Here is a 6000-nt window from a genome sequence, read left to right on the forward strand (position 1 = left end):
TGCAGCAATAATGCTGCAACTCCTAGGGCTCCCTTATTTAATTTTATCAACCCGGTAGTTCGTAACAAACTTGGAAGCGACGGTGTTGTATGCACAAGTACTAGCTCTTGCCGCAGCTGTCACTTGGTCAGCTGGCACAAGTCCGCTAGGAGCTTAAGCCAACTTCTATGAGCTCTTAGAAGAAGCTTTTTTAATTGATGGATGAAAGCTAACTCGAAGGAAGCTAATTTATTTGCGAAAAGAGATTGGAAAACTGAAGGAAAATGCAAACCCTAGCAAACCCTAATTCTACTAGCTAGTCCTACTGATGCAAAGGAGAGAATGCAAACTACTGAAAGAGATGCCATTACTTTATGAAGGTAAAATGCATGTGTCTAGACTACCTCTATCTGAAGAAAACATCTTTTTGTATTTTTGCTTAAGTCGTCAGTTTCATCATGCATATGCTTTCACTGTTCTTTGACTGTGCAGGGGTGGATCAAGGAGGAGAAATTCTTGGAAGAGGTCGGGAAGGTTTAGAGAGGGCCTAAGGGGCCCCTAACACCCTTCCAGAGAGTTTCACAAAGTTTGGCTATCAAGAAACCTCATTTGTGAGCTTCTACAAGAAGTCTGCAGGGGTTCTACATGATGTTCAAGAATTTCTACAGGATGTTCAGAAATTTCTACAGAATGTTTAAAAATTGGATTTTGGAGGATGGGTGAGTGAGGGAAGATGCATGAATGGATATGGAGGTAGGATAGGGGTCTGAAGTGGCCCAGGGGCTGGTGGATGGAGTGGTGAGAAGGTGTAGATGGCTAAATGAGCTCAAAGAAGGCTGAAACAATGATTGCACAAAAATGTAGTGTTATGTGGGCAAGAGGACAGATGTGAGACGAGGAATCTAGCTAGGAGGTGGAGCAGATGGCTCTAACGAAGCTTAGGTGGATGAAAGAGTGGTAGAGATGCCTTGCACCGTATACATTCAACTGAATCAACAAATTCTTGCAAGTAATCAAAGTCCTAGCTAATCTGATCTAACTGACAATACAGTGAATGAACAACAACTTTATTTGAAAGAGAACCATGTATATCAACTATGCAATGAAACATTTCAGAGATCTGAACACATAGCCAACTTCTGCAAATGAAAACAGTACACTAAGGATTGCATGGTAAAGCAAACTAGTGTTTTTGTTTGGGACAGCACGGTTACTTCAATTCTAGCCCCTGATCCAATAAGGAAGAGGTGAAACCAACAACATTTGTTGACCCTTTTTTGGAGCCTTTTTCCTGTTATTATCCTACCAATCTATTCTAAAAATCTGAAGCAATCTATTCATAAACAGTGACCTAGTTAGTCCACACAACTTAATCTGCCTAACAGAAATACGTTTGCAAATGCACAAAAGGAAAACAACGATGCTTAAAGGAAAGATAACAGTACATAAAGGAGGCCCTAGGCTCTCAGGTTGGGCCCAACCCTGAGAGCTACGGCTCCTATAAAAAACTGAGAGTTGATATGAAATAGGACTGCTTATCATTATCAAAAAATAGTCATCAGTCAAGAGTTATGCCAAATTGGATACAAGAAAACGAGCTAAAGCTGACAGCACTGTAGTGCAAAAATATACAATGGTTTCCAAAAGTCATTTTCGAAGGCTGAGGCCTTATCATTTATACACCATGAGGGCCCTAGCAGGCCTCCTAAATCTGGGGGACTTGGCTGTCCAATTGTTAATAGACAGTCCCTTTTCCAAAATGTGCTTGGCTGCCTTCAAGATCCGGTTTTGGTGGCCTGTGAGCTTGGAGTTTGAGGGTGAAGATCCCGAGGAAGGGCTATTTAATGTCATAGACAACCCCCCTACGAATCCTCACCTCAAGCTTGGCTATCTTCTAGCCTATGATTGCTCGGTTTTGCTCCAACATGTGTCAAAAAACCTGAAATAAGCACGTGTTAGCCACCTAGGAAGAGTGACCACCCTTATTCGTACAAATGACATAAACATACTAAAAATATTGCATAAGCTATGAAAAATGGAGGATTGAATAAGGACTGAACAAGGATAATTAGGCAAAATGAGCCCAATAAGTTACCCAATTTGGGGCTCATCACTCTATATATCCAAGTATCGGCAAGAGCACAACTTCAGTGCAAAGCTTATACCAATCCTTTACACTGCACCTTTTCGACTTCAGCCTCGAACTGCACAAAGCACCAGTCCTGACTGATAGAGATAAAGGATGAATAAACAACATAGAAGACATGATTAGAAAAGAACGATGATGAGGTATTTGTAGATGCAAATTGTGAAGTGGTCATTCATCTCGGTCTAATCTATGTTGAAGTAGTTAAAGGTTGTTGAAGTTAGGAATTGAATTAGAGAGAGATGAATATACGTGTATCCCAGTTAGGAGGAAGGTACAGTAAAGTAGTTGAAAGGCACCAAGACAGTTCTCGCTCCGCGATCACCTAATGTCGTCCCCCCACCACGAATTATTCAATCCTTCTGTCTTGTCACGTCAAGCACCACACAATTATTCTGTCTAGTAACAATAACTTCCTGATATAGCGACGTTCAGGCAAGAATTATTCAATCCTGCTTTATCGAGTGAATCATCGGAGAGAGGTGAAGATGAAATTGAAAGTTCTCAGTCAGAAATTTATTTTAATAAATTCGAGGAATAGACCACATCTAAATGGACGATGGAACTTACGCAATATAACTATTGATCTGGGTACTTCACAGATCTGACTTCCGACTGGTTGACTTTTGACTTTCGTTAATGAAGTGTTATGCGGTAGATTCGTCGTTCCTTCCTGTATATCGTTTTCACCCATGGTGTCATGAAATACGACAGTTCCAAAAGTCCATACTCCAACCAACATATAAGATCTATACATTAGATATCAATTTACATTTCTTCCATCCACCCATGGCATCATGAAATGCGACAGTTGCAAAAGTCCATGCTCCAACCAACATATAAGATCCATACATTGGATATCATTCTAGATTTCTTCCATCCAGAACACTCAAGTCATGTTTGAAAATCTTTATGCTGACCATTACATTAAAATTTTATTTTAACCAAAATCATTGGCGACCATCTTATTAGTCCCTGCCCAAAGGGCTAGCAGGGACTATAGTAATCAGTTTTCTGAATATGTATTAGTGCGACATTGAAACTAATGATTTTTTTTTTCTTTTTAATCACAGTTTGTTTATATTAATCAAATACTTTTTTCTTCTAACCAATTAGCGAAATCAAATTTTTCCTTTTAACCAATCAAGGGAATCATTGTCTTATTTGGCCTCAAATCAAGGCATTCTTCGTTTTAAAACTTAGAGTAATAAGTGAAGATGTCATATAAATGTTCATATGAATGAACGTTGGTTTAATGTTAGCATTAATTTATAGACATTAAATGTCTATAATAACATGTATCTCTATCTCTAGAAACAAGTAACTTGTATCTGTAGAATGTTTGTCGTGTCAAAATTGTAAAATTGCGGTTTGCATGAGAACCCAATATGGAAGGCTTGACAATTGTTGTTTGCATGAGAACCTAATCTGGTAGGTTTGACAATTGGCAATTGTTGTTTGCATGAGGACAATTGCTGTTTGTATGAGAACCTAATCTCTTAGTGGTCTTCCTTGTTTTACACCTCGTAAATCTCCCTTTGCTTCACCTTCCTGGTCACGGTTGCTTCACCTTCCTAGTCACAGTAGGCTGTCGAGGACTTTTTCTCAGGAAACAACATAGGAACAGATCCAACTGGCCACCGCCTTTTGATTTAAACAACAGTATGTTCAACTGCAAGCACTTGTGCATGAAATTACCACAGAAAAGATTATCAAGATATTGTTAAAATGGTATGAATTTCTCTATTTCTGTATCCTAGTCTTGAATTTGAATTTTTGCATCACAACATACTATTAACTTACATAGATGATCTTTATACTGGGCAACCACTTTCGCTCGCACCTTCCAAGCTTTTCCAAGCTTTCTTCTATCTTGATAGAACCGAGGGCTATTCACTGCAGCCTCCGAGCCTCTGCAAATGTCCATGAGATTGTGGTGGGATTTTTAAGAGACTCATTTCACCATTTTTTCACACCATTAATATTCACAGGCTAAAGAAAATGAATAATTGTGCACCAAGCTTTCTTATTAACATCGTTCTATACTATGATTAATATTGAGAGCATACCTCGAGTTTGCAGTGAATGGCGACATGCACTGGGTACCATCTTACAACAAATGACTCATATTTGGTAGGTTAATCAAAGATACTATCACTACCTTCCACCAAAATAATTATCTATATGAATTGTATTTGAAAGATGGACAATCCGATAATGACACTGCAACTAATGCTTGTTTATTCCCCATGCTCCACTGCACTTTCCTTCCAAACCATTTTTTATTGCTTTTTTCTCAGATCAACATACATATATGTTCTATCATTGTTGAAAACTAGCTATATCTGTGGCAGCAAGCTCATGGCGGGGCCAAAATGAATAAGGGAGGAATCTTCACACAAATACCAGTCCAATCTCTGAAACAAACCATGCTATCAAACCGTACTTCCACTCACATATTTTCTAGCAGTCAATCGCCATGAACGCTGTCAGCAATTCCAGGAATCTGGGTGTGTAGGATTTCAGCGATGCCAAGGGTGCTCCAGCATCATTCACACGCAATTTCAGCTGCTAGGTTTGGAAAAAATTTCAACACATCCTGCACGACCTTATGCTAGAGTTTGAGTTCCCTGTATTCATATCTAGAGGGTAACATTATTACTGAGAGGAGCCTACCTAATTTAGCATGTACTTACTAATCCAATAGACTAAAATCTATCATGCTCACCCATTAAATTCCTTTGATGCAACGTTAAGTGGCATGGTTAGGGATTGCATGCTGTGTAATGGAGAAAAAGGATGGAGTGGTGAGGCACTTGGCTCTCATGCGAGGGCGACATAATCCACTAACTTTGTTTTTTATTTTTTTATTCCACACATTATGTTTAAGTGATATATATTTAAGTTATGACATTGATGTTATTCATCAGAGCTAGTTGATTAGTCATAATTCTTGTAAGGCTAGGAGAAATACCTGTAAACACAGTTTTTGAACAACCAACGTAGGGTTAAAAATTTTCAACGACAGTATAGTTTGGCAAATGGGGGCATGTTTTAGCACCTTCCACACATTCACTTGCATGTCTATTTTTCCACAATCACTTGTGCATTTTGCATATCAAGTGTTTTTGCATGTTAAAAAGTTCACAGGTTGTTCTCACAATACGTGATTTTATCTACATTGTCTATATATATCTATGGAAAAGCTTACAGTACATTATACATGTACAGATGATATCTTAACAGAGGAACATAATGAATTCTTAGATTCGGCTGCAGAAATTCATGTCCGTTAGATTTTAGCAAGCAAGGGAAATAATGCCATGGTCAATAGTGTTGGAAGCATAGTGAATATTGTGTTGTCTAGGAGTTTATGCTGATTCATTTTTCAACCCCGATATTCAATTTGATGTTTCTTCTACAGCTGGAGAAGTACAAGAATACTGATTTTGGAAGATGTCCAAGAGTTTACTGTTTAGGGCAATAGTGTCGCCTAGTTGGCCAGTTTGACATTCCCCGTGTATAGACAGTAATTTGGTATCATAGTTTGATATAAGAATTCACACACTACATTCATATTATTATGTTCGCATGATGCGTGGGTTGTTCGATTTTTAAGGGAAATTTATGTGTGTGAAACCCAGTTGTTTTTAATGGATCCACCAGATCTGTTTTTCTCTTTATTTACAGTTGTAGAAATCATAACTGGGATATTTTAGGGTTTTCCTACTGTTTAATGGTTCAGGATTTCAAACCTGTGGTCACGACTTCAACTATGCTTTTGTTCTTCTTCTTCTTCTGATTTTCCTTTAAATTGAAATCATTTGAAGCAGCGAAATAGAGTAAGGCAGATTCATAAACAACCTAAGAGGAGA

This window comes from Pinus tabuliformis, chromosome 2_2 (assembly GCF_031772625.1).
Source record: "Pinus tabuliformis cultivar Carrire ecotype Pingquan chromosome 2_2, CPIR1, whole genome shotgun sequence".
Taxonomy (NCBI): Eukaryota; Viridiplantae; Streptophyta; class Pinopsida; order Pinales; family Pinaceae; genus Pinus; species Pinus tabuliformis.